Here is a 16,087-nt window from a genome sequence, read left to right on the forward strand (position 1 = left end):
CTTTTCCAGATACAAACTCACATTTTTAGACAGGGTCTTCTACTAAAATAAAGACAAAATAACTATTTTTTACTGGATCTAAACATGTCCTTTGATACTTAAAGATGGTGTTTTTAACCTTTTTAAAAAAATAAGTTTTCTTAGACATATATACTGACAGTATATTATTGCCAAGGTAATTCTACTCAGTTTAAAAAAAAAAGAGAGATATGATACGTAACAGATTAAAAAAACTACTCCAACCCAGTTGGACGGGTCCCTATCTAGAAATGTTAGCAGCTCTTAGGACTGTTAAAGTTACAGGAGTCACTCCCGGGACTCATCACTCCTCGATAAAAGAACAGCCGCCCCTGCAAAGCCCAATGTCTGACAGGCTCTCCGTGACTCAACTAACCCCCCTCAGATTAAGGTTCCAGAGAACTTCACAACAGCATGCCATCACTGGAGAGATCTTCAGCCCTGCCCCAGCCACATCCCGGAAACTGGTTGGTCAACGCATGGCAGAAGCCTAAGGATTCATTCACCAGGACACAAATGTATCCTCTTCTCTGTCACCCATACCTTATCCTGCTGATTAGCATTGTGCAATCTGTTTGCACTAAGACTGGCTGTCACTGCTCCCCAAGGTTGGAATGTAAGCCAGAGAGTACTGCTGGCCTTCTGTTATCTTCTCATAGTAGGAAGCTTTACTGCTGTTTGGTGTCATCTGTAGTCCAGACCCCAGTCAGTCTCAGGCATGAGGTCTCTGATGTGTTATTGCCTTCTGACTCTGCTACATTTTGAAGTTGTCCAACTGGGAGGCTGGGATGACTGCTCAGCCTGTGTAAGGTTGCCTTCCTTCCAGGGAAAACTGAGGTATGCCTTCACCTTTTATCAGTATCTGTCATTCGTGTGCAACATATCAGTCTCTGAATGCACAAGGAGAGGGACAATTTACTATAAAGAAAGCTGATAGGCCTAACTGGATTACAAAAACAAAGGCACTATAGGGCAGATGGTTTGGATGGTAGAATGACAGGGACCCCTTAAAACAATGGAGGAAATAAACCTTCTTGTATCACCCTACCCTTCCACCCCACTGCCATATCAATTTACTAAGGGGAGAGCTGCAGATCTAGGGAGGACACCCAGAGGTGATTACCTAGGTGGACCTGGGCCAGTAAAAGACATTGATCTGCCACCACCACGACCCCTGTTAAGGCTTCCTTCTAGGACAGGAAACCTTAACTTAGAATCTCAACTGTACAGCTACCGCCATTAGATATACAGGTGACAAGCAATGGTACACCAGCCTGGGATTCTTCCTTGTCTGAGGGACCCTTGCTTATCAGTACTTGCCAGCTGACTGGAAGGGCATTTGCACATTAGCATTCCTCACCCCAGATAAACATAGTGCCTAACAATCAGGCCCCCTCCCCCACCTTTAATGGCTCATATGCGGTTGAAGAGAGCTATCCAATTCATACCTTTATTAATCTGACTGGGGATAATGACTGGGACAGGAACAGGCATAGGAGGGACTGCCTCGTCAGTCGCCTACTATAATCAATTATCTGTGGACCTAACAAATGACATAAAACAAGTGGCTAGGTCTATAGTGACCATGCAGGACCAGTTGAACTCTCTAGCATCAGTGGTCCTCCAAAACCAGAGAGGGTTGAATTTACTCACTGCCAAAAAGAAGGGCTTTGACTTTTCTCAAACACAGAGTATTGTTTTATGTAAAGCAGATAGAAATAGTCAGAGATATGGCTGATTCCATTATCTGGTCCTCTCCTTATGCTTCTATTGACACTTGTGTTTGGTATGTGCCTTCTTAACGCCATAGCTAACTTCATTAGCTCGCAAATGGGGGTGATAAAGTTACAGCTCCTGGTAACACAATATAGGTCTTTGAGACAAAAAAAAAAACTTATAAGATTTCTAAAGTCTAGTGTTGATGCTTGTCCACAAGTGGAAAAAGCATCAAAAGGGGGGAATGAAAAGGAAGATAGCCTTGAAACAGGGTTGTAAAACATGGTAAACTGTCAATTAAAAGCTGTAACCTCAGACAGAGCTGTGAGGTATTGCCCATTAGAGCCATGCAAAAGTTTGGGACCGAGATGAAAGGCACCATGCAGAGATAAGCACCCATTCCTGCCTTTCTTTGTCTCCACTTGTAAATAAACTTTTCAAAGCAGGACTCCACTGCTGTTCTTATCTAAACCTTAGGTCTCTAATCCACTACTAGCCCCTAATTTATAGGAGAGCACATTCCTTGTAACCTGATGTCCTGTTCTGCCTTTTAAGTATCCTGTGAATCCTTTGTTCAGGGCTCAGACACAGGTATATGTCTGGGCCCGCTAGCGTAAAATTAAAATCTGAGTTCTCCACTCCTCCGAGTGTCACTTGATTTCTCCTCTGACTATATTGCCACAACAAAATAAATGAATAGAACCACCAAAAGACCTGTCCCAAAACATTGATATTAGCCTTCTTTATAATTGAAAAAGAAGGAAAAATCTAAATATTTGTTAGTAAACTAGGTGAATAAATTACGTTGAAGTGCAAAGGAATACTACACAGTATTAAAGCAATTGAATTGTTGCTACATATAACAAAAAAATAAATGTACAAACCAAAGCAAACACTGAGTACAGGCAATGAGTTTCATGTACATGATTTTCAAAAACAGGTACAATTTAATCTATAGTGGAAATAATATAATTGCACTAAAATATGGATAATGGAGTTATATAATGGCTATTAAATTCTGTAAAACTGCTGTTAGAGTAGAAAAATGAATTCTACTCTGAATCTATGATAAAAGTGAAAAAATAATAAGAAAAAAGCAAAGTAAGTTTACTGGCAAGAAAAGTTTTTCCCCTCACTGTAATTTTGCTTAGTACTTCACCTCTTCTGACACAGAGGACCCAGCTAAATGAGAATTTAAAACAACAACTAGGATATAATATTCTTACCTAAAAATATATTTTTGAATTTTATTTTTTATGTTTCCATGGTGCCCATAAAAGAATTTGAATTGTTAGTGGAAAGTCAGCACAGCTATGTACCTTGGTCCTTGTATCCAGCAAAAGAAGAATTCAGGCAAGACACAAAAATGTAGTGAAAATGATAATAAAATTTATTATGAAAGAAATTTTGTATAATAGGATAAATGTAGGGAGAAATGGGGAAAAAAGAAAGAAACATTTCCTGCTCCCCATGCAGGAAATGGAAGTGGTGGTCCTCATCTCTAGTCTTAAACTTTTTCATTTGCAACCTCTAATGATTAAGATAACATATCTGAGTGCTAAAACAAGGAAATGTCCTCTAGGCCTGCCCAAAACACAGGGACAATAGGTATGCCTTAGAGCTTTTCTTTGCTAGAGGACATGCCTTTTATTCTTTCTGTCCTTCCACCTATCCTAGGAGCTTGTAAACATCTCAAAAAGGAAGGCAAATGCAGATAGCTGCTTCATGTCTCCTGTGCTTGTAACTAAACAGGTACAAAAGAGATAGGAGGGAGCTAGCTGCTCTGGCTTTTTCGTTTTTACTTCTTTGTTTCCATGTCTGAGTATGGCCCTTTTAATATACTAAAAATAATATAATTTCCTTGTTTCCTTATCTATCCTGACTCACCTATCACTCATGGTTCACTGCTACCTAACAGAATCATGGTCATTTTTCAATGCAATTAACTTTGTGCAAGTGGTGTTTAAGAACTCTGATAAGAGACAGTAACCTGATTGTGAATAACTGAGGAAGGGGGCTGTGTCAGGTGGTCATTTCAAAGGCACAGAAGATGAAGCAGCTGTTTCCCCAGAACACCCTCCTTTGCACTATAATAGTGTTATCCTTCTCTAAGGGATCACAAGGGACTGTACTCTTCTCTCATCACAGACAAGGCAGCCTTTAGAGAGCACAGATTTACCTGATTATATTAATTCCAGCTATAAAACTGGCCAACTGTTTTCTGAAATGACTTATTACACATCTGAGTTTAGTAGGTTAACTAAGATACAAGTTCATTTGAATTTGCATGCATAAATTAGAATGGTTGACAAATGGGACTTCAGAATTAAAATAGTTTTTTCTATAAAAACTATTTTTTAAACTTTTATTTATTTATTTATTTATTGGTGGTACTGGAGTTTGAACTCAGGGCTTCATTCTTGCAAGGCAGATGCTCTACCAATTGAGTCATGTCTCCAGCTAAAAACTCTTTTCTAAAAAGAGCACCATCTATAAATGAATGGCAATCTAAACTGGCATTGCAACAATCAGCATTCTACATCAATCTGAATGTGATGATGAATACATAAAGCTATCTGAGGTTTTAGTATTTGTTAGAAATGTAAATCTGCTAAGAGTGTAGTGAAAATGCAGGAGAAAGACTACAGCTGAACTCGAACAATGTACTGACAAGAAAATATTTGGCTCTTTATACTGGTCACTTTCATATAAAAATGGAACATAAAATAAAACTTTAAAAAAGATTTTGATATTCTATATTTCTCCTAACTATGGTAATATTGCACATTTAAATATTTTGAAGTAATAAAGGAATACGTTTTGGACGTGTTTAGGTTGTCATGTGTGTATGTATTATACTTTAATAATAATAAATTTATTGGATGATTAAGAAAAGGTTTGTAATTACAGACGTGCAAATTGAAGTAAAATCAGGATGAAAACAGCTAACATTTTCTTAAAGGATCACCTCTCATAAGAAAATAACTTCTTGAAATAGAAATTTTTATTTATGTTCCTTCAAACACTGAGAGACATTTATATCAACTGGCAATGCAGTTCAAATTTCATTGACAAAGATTTTTCTGTTGTGTTTTCTTTTAATTAAATATTCCTAAATGCTACATGCTCAATAAAAGTTATGTTTCCTTCTGTAAGGAAATATAGGCCCCAAAAGTGACCACGTGGAGAGGAGTGATCTGGCCAAGAGATTCTTTATTGTCGGGTGGGAGAGGGAGAGAGCCAAAAGAGAGAGAGAGAGAGACAAAGAGGGGGCAGGGGCTTAAATATCCCTCAGTGAGACTCGGCATGATCTGATTGGTTAGGATCTTATGGTTCATGCTGATTGGAGGTTGGGGCAGAAGGAGGATTCAAGATAAATTTGAGGCAGGACTGTGACCCTGGGAGGCAGGACCAGGACCCTGGAAAATAGAAGCTTAAGGGTGCAGTAAGAACTGAAACCTATTGGTGCCATTATTGCCAACATTCCTCCCTTTTTTGTTTGTTAAGGAAGGGGGGCGTTGTGTTCACTCTGGCTTCTTCGAGCTGGCAAGGGGCAGTGTAAGGGAAGGAAGGGTTAGTTGGCAAACAATGTTGGGGTGGTAAACCTCATGATGGCATACACCCAGGCTCCAAAATGAAGATTTACTCTTCCCTGAAGTTGATGAAGGTCCCTTGTAGCCATAGGTCATAAAGAGTCTTGAGCCAATCCTCCGACCTCCGAATGGTGGGCATCAGTCATCTATCCTCGCATTTTGGAGAGGCTGGTATCCCTGGAGGTACAACTGGTTAAATTTTTATTAGCAATAGCAGACATGTAGTATGATACAAGGGAGGAAGCTTAAGAATAGGAGAGCAAGAAACATAGGCATTGGGATGGGCATTGGCCTGGAGAACCACTGTGAAATGTTGTTCCCTAGACAATTTCAAGAGTCCTCCAACTACAGAGAGAGAAATGGGTGGCCATACATTATCTAAGACCCAAATAGGAACATTAAGAGGAGCATAAAAAGGTGTCTGTTCAGGGACTGCATACCTAGGGATCTAAATTCTGCAAAATCCTATAACTGCCAGGAAAGCTGTAAGTTATCTTATAGTATGGGGATTGGGAAATGGAAGATTGGGTTGATGCATTTATGACTCAGGGAGTGAGTCTGTCCCTTTAAGGCCACACCTAGGTAGGTGACCTGTGGGAGGCAGGGGCTGTCAGGATTTAAATGTAACACTCTTGGATAAAAGAGAGCTTTAGCTCATTATTTTATATAAATTGACACTTTTAACCTTTTAAATGTTTGTACCATATTTAGATAAAGTATAACATAACACTGTTACAAGGTGGTCATTTAAGACACATAAGCAAATATGTAAATGAACTCTGATTTAGTAGTACTTCAAAGCTTGACAAAATCAGCAGAAAACAAGAATAATTTCTTTGATAAAATCTTTCTCTGTAGTGGTTTTTTGTAGATGTTACTCAGAGCAGAACAATATTAAGATAACCTTGTTATTTCATAGACATAGAGGATTTTATTTTAGTTTGACATGACCCTAAAAATCTTTTAGGCAACTCTTAGATTATATTCAACTTTAACTTTATCACACATTGAAGTTTTTTATTGCACACTTTTAAAACTTACTCAGACCTTTATATAACATATATATATATATTGTACTAATCCTTCCTATTGAAACAATCTTTAGGACAAACACCTTTGCAAAATCCCTTCTCATCCAAAAAACCATTCCTTTTTCCTTTAACTTCTGAAAAAATACATTTATTACCTATCTATATCCTTTCCAATTGTTTACTTTGTAACTTGTATTTTAAAATTAACTTTTATAAGAATTTTAAATTTATTGTAGGGGCTGGAGCAACTAATTAGTAGCCCTTATTGTTTTTAGGAATAGGCATAAGGCCTCATGATCCCTCAGGCTTGAGGGGATATTGTTCTAGGTGTGGAAACTGTGAGGGATTTTTGAGTTTTATTTGAATAGGGAGGGCCGTCCCGGCTCACCCTACACTCATCTCATCAGTCCACACCATGGAATCTTCTTTGTTCCTGAAGGAGGGGCAGCAAAGATAGCTGCCTGGGGGGAGGAGAATTTGAGCTTTTAATTGAGATAGTAGATCCCATCCCATCAGGGACACTGGAGTTTTAGGTACTATGAGGAAAGAGTGACAGAAGAGGAGGTCTCCCCAAGAGCAGGCCAGAGGCCAGGTAAACTAATGCTCTAGGGGCTGGCCAGATTTGCCCTGAATGATAACTTTTGTCATTGGACCGGGGACCAGGAGAAAAAGGTAAAACAGAGAAACGGGCTCCACTGACTAAGAGGAAAATGACCTTTTGTTTTTCTGCCATTATGGCTCCTCAACATTGATTCCAAGAAGTGGAGTGTGGACAGGAGGCTTGGACCCATCAATCTATAGGAGGTGGCACCTCACCTTCCATCTGGACGAGGGGGCACTTAGACCTCCAGTGGTTACCCTTGCAGAGGGCAGGGTCCTGGTTGGGGGTGGGGCTGTCTCCCAGGCTGTCCCCCTTAAGCATTTTTTGCAGAAGTGCCTCGCCTGTCCACCACGGTAGCAAGTTCAGGATACAGGCCCCAGTCAGGTGGAGCCCTCTCTGAGAACAGCAATGAGGCCATGGTGTCTCTTATCTTTTTCTCTCCCTGTTAGTAAGGTCCCAGACATACAGACATAGCCATAAATACAGACATGGCTAGCTGTTTTATTTGGTTCAATGACTTTTCCCTTAAGCCACAGTCCAAATTTTTTACTAATATCTGGGGCTGACTGTTAGAAATTTATCTTTGAGAAGAAACTCTCTCACCTGTGACTCTGAGTCCACTGTGGTATGCTTTCTGATAGCATCCTTAAGATGCTGTAGAAAGGTAGGATTTTTTTTTTTTAAGTTGTTGCTGTAAAGTAAAGTTGTTATTTTACATTGACACCTGACACTGTGGAGAGCAAGTCTCTGAACTGTTCTGGGCCTCAGTTTCCTCACTTGAAGAATGAGGGATCTGGTCTAGGTGAAACTGTTTTTCCACTATGAGATGGCTGAAGTGACATTAATGCCACTTATCTTCTTTACCATTTTTTATTTTTTTTAGTAATGCTGGGGAATTGAACCCAGGGCTTTGCACATGCTGGGCAGACATTCTCCCATTGAGCTACTTACTCAGCCCCAAATATTATTATTATTATTTTTACTTTGGCTGTACTGGGCTTGAACTCAGGACTTTCTGCTTGTAAAGCGGCACTCTACTGCTTGAGCCATATAAAAATTTCCAACCTGAGTGGCCTGGGCCAGAACCCATTGCTTTTCTAATGAGAGAAATTTGTATAGGGGACCCCAGTTTAATTTTTTTTTTTACTTTTATAGAAAAGGTCTAATTGGAGTATGGTATTGTAATTTAAGGAACCCTGTGAAGGCCACTTCTCTTGGTCACCCAAGGCATACTGAGGCCAGGCCTCAGTACAAAGTTTACAATGTCTATCAACCAGAAGACTGGAAGATGCAGGTCCCATCTCAAAAGAACAACATGTTAGGATCCTGTCTTTTAGCTAAAAAGGCTAAAATAATAAGGCTATCTTTTTAATGAAGAAGTCATTTGTAATGTTAGAGAAGGACATTCAGAGGGCATTTCAGGGCAATAACAGTACCATACGAGACAACTAGTGTTAATATTTGGAGGGAAAAATTTATGCTGAGGCCAAAGGTATAGAAAATTCTAAATGAGAAGTTTAGAGACCACAGTAATGTCTATTTTGTTACTTCTGGAACTATAACCTTGAGCTAACAATTGGCTTACAAGGGCTGGGTCTGATGCCCCAAGGTGTGAGGTGGGGCTAGGAGCAGGACTTGTGCAAGGCACCACTCCCTCCACATACACCTGGGACAAATGACCCTGACTGCCTAGGCCTGATCCTGTGGACTGTCACCCCTCCCCGCTTCCTGTGTATTCTGCATGCATTTATTCTAAGGGAAGCGGCAGTGGGCCACAGCCATCGCCACGTGTGGCTGGCAGCCCAGGATGTACTGGGTCCTCTCTATGGATTTTTTTAGCTATGGCAGGCATTTTTGCTGTGTCCAGAAGCTGGCATCCTGTGCACAGGTGCGCCTGTTTGCTTTCCCTCTTCCCCTTGTGGGGGCGGAGTTAGAGTGTAAGCATGGCAGCCGCAGGTTTTTTGCAAGAGCTTTTGTAAAGCAGCTGATTTAAAGTTACGTTAGACTGAGAGGCCTGGCAAACTAGTTGGAATAGCTTAAGTCATAAGGTAACATGCTACAGGTTTTTCATGGGAGGCAGGGTCCCAGTAAGCCCAGGGAGGGGAAGGCAGACAGAGACAGAGGACATGTGGTGAGACCATGGAGGAGGCAGAAAAGGTGAGCTGACATCTTAGGTAAGGGAGGGGAAGGCAGAGCCAGGAGACATGACACATGCTTAAGGGATTAGCCATCACTTGTGCCTGCAGATTGCTCCCATTGATTGGTACTGGAAGGCTTTCAGCAAAACAAAACCTCCACTCTCCAGTCACTGAATAAAGCATGAGCTCTCCCAGAGCTGGAACCACCTTGAGGTCAGAATTGGCAAGGATTGGCTTAACTCCATGACAGGGAAAGTTTTTGAGGAAGATAGGAGGAGATAGGTATGGCAAGCAGTGCAAGAAGTCTGTTTACATGGGGAAGGAGGAGGTTTGGAGAGGAATTGGCTGATTTAGAAACTGGTTTACAGGCTGATAGAATCTACGCAGGGGAACAGAAAGTACAGAGGGAGGATTTGAAGTCAGAAAGCTGGATTTAGATGGAGGTATGAAAAGGCTTGGACATAATGGAATCTCTCTCCATCATCCTGATCACTCACAGTAGTTATATGTCCTGTAAAAGGTTGGGATTTAAAGACCTGAAAAGGGGCCAGTAATTTTGGTTGTCTAAAGGATAAATGAGCCAGATTTTAGTGCAAAAGCAGATTAAAGTTTTTGGTTTTATGTCTGGGGTCAAACCCAAGGTGTCTAAATAATTGAGGAGGCATCTCAATGGAGAGTCAGATGACAAAGAGGAGGTGGTCCCCATAGTGGGAGCTGGTTGGAAGGATATATGGAGTCATGGAGCATCCCCACATGGCTCAACTATCCTGAGAATGGCACAAGGCACACGAGAAACTGTCATCACTGTGTTCAAGTGGCTTGTAGGGCCCCCAGCACCAGGCTTTGCAGGTGGGCGGTCTCTGAGACCAACGACAAAAATAGACCCAAGCTGAACAGAGGGAAGGGAACCCCCCTCTACCATCTGAGTCCCAGAGATATCCAAAAAGGAGGGTGTTGAAACCCCAGAGACACCGAAGGGAGAGACCACAAAGGGAACCCAATAAGGCTTTGTGGACTCACCAAAGAATGTCCGGTTTTGGATGCAAGCAGGGCAATCGGGAGGATGAGTCCTGGCCAGTCACATCCTCAGGGTGGTTGTGGGGTGAGTTGGAATGGGGGTCCAACCAGGATTAGTGGGGAGCCCCCATACAAATCATGGCACCAAAATGTAAGGAAATATAGGCCCCAAAAGTGACCACGTGGAGAGGAGTGATCTGGCCAAGAGATTCTTTATTGCCAGGTGGGAGAGGGAGAGAGCCCGGGGGGGGGGGGGCAGGAGCTTAAATACCCCTCAGTGAGACTCAGCATGATCTGATTGGTTAAGATCTTATGGCTCATGCTGATTGGAGGTTAGGGCAGAAGAGGATTCAAGCTAAACTTGAGGCAGGACTGTGACCCTGGAAAACAGAAGCTTAAGGGTGCAGTAAGAACTGAAACCTATTGGTGCCATTATTGCCAACATTCCTCCCTTTTTTGTTTGTTAAGGAAAGGGGGCATTGTGTTTGCTCGGCGCCATTATTGCCAACACCTTCTAGTAGATTTGCTGTAACCCTCAGCTTTCAAAGAGAGTTTTTAGCAAAATTCTTTTCTCTTTCTATAGCTGTAATTAATACATAAAAAAAAATCAAATAAGCTTTATTTATTGAATATATAGGAGCCAGATGTGTTCTAATTCATTTTAAAAGAGATATTCAAACATAAAGGCTAAAATCTCAGTAGTGATCATTTGCTAAGTGTCCTACTTTCTGAAAATTCTGTAGAAAGTAGCACAGGTCTGTGGTTTAGAAAACTCAATGTGATGAGTATCAGACTTGGATACCACATCTCTTTATCCAGCTGTGTCCCTAAAGGGAGGGACTGAGGCTTTGCAAAACACAATGGCTGACATGGTGAAGGCTGCCATCCAGTTGCCCTGTTGTATTGTTGCAACAATAAGAATTAGACCACAGCACCCTGAAAATGCCTCAGAAGTTCTTCCACAAAACACCAATGCTGATCCACTGAGGAGGAGCTAAGGCAAGGCTCTAGCATTGCTGTTAACTCTTGACCCTGGTCACATGGGGGCCATAGCCTGTGCTTCCTTAATCAGGTAGTTCGATGTTCCTCAGCTCACAAGTTGGGGCTAATTCTTCATGAAATTTAGAATACTGTGAGCAATACTGGTAATTTTTTTTCCTTTGCCATGATAGATCACTTATCTTTACCCTAAAATGTATTAGAAGCTCCTTGTGTGAGTAGATTTGGGTAAAAAAAAGCACAAACTTTTAAACTTGAAGAACTCCATCCAAAGAAAAGTAATGAGTAGTGGCATTTAATGACATATTTTAAAATGTTCTTTCAATTTGAGTTAACTATGATTTAACAATGAAGTTATATTTACTAAATGACCTTTTTAGTCAGTTCATTTAAAAAATATATGTGTGTGCATATGTAACATGTGTATATTTGTATTTATACAATATATATATTCATTACCCTTGATTCTTATTTCTCTTTATAAACAAAGTAGACTTAGTTTCTATTGGGCTAGTAATATATTTCCAGAATACTAAGCTAAAAGAAAAAAATAAAATAGATTTTTCCAGCCCTGGGCTGTTTCATTATTCTAGACAACACTTTGTATTGATCCTCCCCAATTTATTTCTAATTTTGTTGCCACTGATTGAGTTGAGCTCTAAATCTTGTGATGGCTTACATGCTGTTAGGATGCTGCATTACTACCAGAAGCACAAGGTAGCAATGTTCTCATTTTCAACTCTAATTTGGTCATATTTGCAGCAAATTAAGGTGCTTAATGTGGCATTTTAGTACAAAATATGCTTTATTATGTGTCTTTTTTCTCACTTTCACAGAAAACACAGTGTATGTTTTCAATACAAATTTGTGTGTTAAATGTCCTGCAATAGAAATTGTGACCCAGATATATTAACATAAAAATTGCCCCACAATCTACCAAGAGATAGGGAATGTATACTTATACAGTTATCTTTGAAGATTTCTTTAAAACTTTCCAGAAGAGCAAAAGTTGACAGGAAAGAGATTGAAAGATATATCTCTCTAAATGATTCCTGATAGATAGGCTCTGAATACTTACATTTGGATAAGGTTTTGTGTTAAAGAGCTGTCTCATTAAAGTCTATATGGGTAGTGCATTTACTCATGAACACACATTGAATGTAGTGATTTCCCACATTAATAAGTTTCAGATTATAATAATTAAGGTAGTTAAATCTATTAAAAGAATAAGTCTATGAGAAATAAAGGAGTCTACAAAGGGACCCTAATGTAGACTATTGCCATAAGAATTCAAGTAAGGCTCCATGTATAAAAATGTAAAAGTATTTGACAGGGAGAAGAATACTCAATAGGAAGGATTAAAACCAATGCAGACTTTTAGAATTACAGAATATATAATTATGCATATTCCAAAACATTTGTTCTACATTTTGCCTTTTAGTGTGAAACATAATGGCTGTAGTGTGGAGTTTTTGAAAGAGTGACAAATGTTAATTTTTAATCACATATTAGTTGTACATATTAATGGTGCTTAGTGAGATATTAGCATACATGCACACAGCATGAACTGAAAAATTTTACTATTCTTTTTCAATCCCTCTTACCTCAGTCCCTGCACCATTTCCAATGCCTAAGTATCATTTGGGGGTTGACTTTTTTATAGCTTTCAAATATGAGAAAAAATATGTGGTAGTTATCTTTCTATGTCTGATATATTTTACTTAACATTCATGTCCTCTAATTAAAAAATAGAATTTGACAAAGGCCATAGAAAAGAAAAATAAGAAATAATGCCATCCATGTTAAAACCTCCCTTCTTTGGTTTCCATTTGGAAGCTAAAGGGTTATATTTTTCTTTTGTATACTCTGTCAAATTCCACTTTGTTATTTTTACTGAGGCCATGGGTCATTTATCTTCTCAAAACTAGCACACTTATTATTAGAACAAATTTGTCACACTTGACAATATTACCAAAAAAATAGTCCACTGGTCTTCATTTTTAAGAAAGAAAAACTAATAGTGGTAAGTTTATTAAAATTCCTGTAGTTACACTTAATAAACTTCTCAAGGATACATAATTATCCCACATTAATTCCTGGAAAATAGTGACAAACAAACTTTGCCACAAAAGGTCATATGTAACATAAATTATCAGCCTCAGCAGCCTTCCTACTGCACTGTAATGTGATCTTCATGGCAGCCACCATGGCATATAATAGTTGTGGTAATCAATTCCAAAGACAGCTAAAACCAAACTGATTAAACTTTGTCTTTCTACCACCCTTATTTTTGTCTCTAAAGTCTATATTCATTCCCACCACCATAGTTTTATTTGAAGTGCCATATTGGCTCATTCAAGTTCATCAAAACATATGACAAATTTGCCCACCAATTAATAACTCCTAGAAAGGTTGAGACATGTTATAGAAACAACTATACAGCTATTATCAACATGAGAAAAGTGGCTGAAACTTTTGCTAAATCAGTAAGTGAAAGGAGATATTTTAAACTGAATAAAAGGCTTTTAGTTTTTCATTCCCTGTGTGATAAACAAATAGCTATAAAATACATAATAGGAAGAGGATCAAAGGATTAGTATGGGATCATTTACATTTTGCATGTATTTTATATTTTAAATTAAGAGAAATTACAATAACCTCACTAAACAACAACATGTGTTCTTGTATATTACTTTTCAATATAAAAGTATGCACTAGTTACAGTTTCTGAAAATTCAGTCAAAAAAGCATTAAATGTAGGAATAAATGAACAATTAAGAATAACTGTCTAATATCTCTTAATTAAATGGATACATAGTGTTGTATTCATAGAGGCATGGTTAGACTTTTAAAAGATTGTTTAAAAAAATAAAAGATTGTCTAGCACACCCATATATGTATTTCTCTAAGCAAATCAAGTTCTCATGCAATTCTTATTCCTAAATATATATATTCACTAATACTAAATGTTCAATTTTTAGAACAGATATATTTTTGTCAGAAATAGAAATTAAAATCAGTAAAGGACTTCAGTTGCATTTTTAAACTTTTTTTCATATTGGCTTCTATGAATCTTAGAAACATGAGTTCGATTTTATGAAAAGAATTATGACATGTACTCTTTTGCTTAGATTTATTTTCAATTTCAAAATGACTCAATATCTTCAAATATAATGTATTTCATAACACAAATAGCACATTGTAGCCTGATTTCCAAGTAAACTAATTGATTTTTATGTCTTCAGAAAAGTAGGGGAAAATAAGTTTAAAAAGATTAAAAGCCTTGCTCTTGTGAAAGAGCACCTGACTAGCAAATGTGAAGCTTGAGCTCAAACCCTAGTAGCAAAAACAATAACAAAAAAAAAAAAACCTGAAAGGAAGAAAGAAAGAAAACCCCCAAAGAACATGGGAACATGGAATCAGCCAGTTTTCCTGGCTCAGTTGCCAGAAATGGATTCAGGCTACTTCTTGAAAGATGTGACAAATTCAAACACCCCAGTCTTTCCAATGATACACTAAAAACAAAAAAGCAAAAGTAATTCTTAAAAGCAAAAAAACAAAAAAACCAAAACCCATGGCTTTAAAAACATGTTTTTCATGAAAACCTTTTAAATTTACCTAAATGTCAATTGGACAATTGAGTATTAAATGATGTGAAGACAATTTGGTAAACAAATCCAAATATTGAAAATAAAATGAAATACTAATTTATATCTACTGTACCTATAAAAATAAAAAAGAGCTATATGACTTATCCATGACCAGATCTTAGAGATCATTACCAGTAGAAATGAAATTGAGATAGCTTGTTTGGAAAGCTACCATGTGTACTTAAGTTAGTCTTCCAGTTTTATTCCATAAAAAAGATGTGAATCACAGTTTCTGAGATACATATTGCAAGCCTTGAATGTAGGAGTATCAATTGGAAATAGAGTGCATGATCCTCATAAAGAAAACATAAAAATATGGTAGTACACCCATATCCACATTTTTTCATGAAGCTGTTAAGAAGAATAAATTACAAGAGAGAAATACAAGGCACGTTCATACAATCAGCTTTAACTTATTCTGTGATAACAAAATCCAGGCTAGAAGAAATTTGAGGAACAGATAGAGTTCTTGTAAGAATTGTTGTGAGGAGCAAGTGAAGATACCAACTGAGGCCATGTAAAAGGATCAGAGCAGTGCTGAGCACCTAACTAAAGTTGGAAACCACATCTGCACAGTCATGTGCTTTTCTCCTGCCTACTGCACAAAGCCATCTGGCAGCAGGAGCAGAGAAACAGATGATGAAATGGATTAATATAGGGAATGTAGAGAAGTTTCATTACAAGGTCCAAGTTGTAAAAATAGTAGACATGCTCATTACAAGAGAGTGACTAAAGAGAGACTTACCATGGCACAGAAAAAAATAGAAAAGACATGACCTGAAGGACAGAGCAGGAAGAAGTAGATAAGGCTTTAAAAAAGTGAATTAGAGCTGTACCTCTTAATTTAGCTTACAGGGCTTATTGAATACGAAACTATGACCTATATATTTGGTTATAATTGTGCAAGTGTGAATAAACACATTAAACCACATTCTATTATTAAACAAGAGTAATCAGAGTATTAACGGTGCTGTGATCAGTCTTGTGATCAAAAGAGTTCCAAATTCTTTGTATCCCAATGGGAAGAATCCATCACAGGATGTGTGGGTATAAATAGAGTTTATTAAAAGTTAGGAAAGGAAAAAAAAAAGGGGGAGCATGGCAGGGCCCAGGTGGAGTCTGCCAGCTGAGAGAGTGTGTTTCTGCTCTTCAGGTGCTTTTGAAACCTGTGATACTATGGGAAGGGGAGAACCAGTGAAAGGAATAGGAGGTCTCAGCAGGCCCCAACCCCCTTGTTGGAGAAACCAGTACCAAACACCCCATGTAGATAAGATAAGCAATGCGGCAGGGCTCAGTTAGGGCATATAGAATGTGGGGAATGTGA

The sequence above is a fragment of the Castor canadensis genome, chromosome 8 (genome assembly GCF_047511655.1).
Source record: "Castor canadensis chromosome 8, mCasCan1.hap1v2, whole genome shotgun sequence".
Lineage (NCBI taxonomy): Eukaryota > Metazoa > Chordata > Mammalia > Rodentia > Castoridae > Castor > Castor canadensis.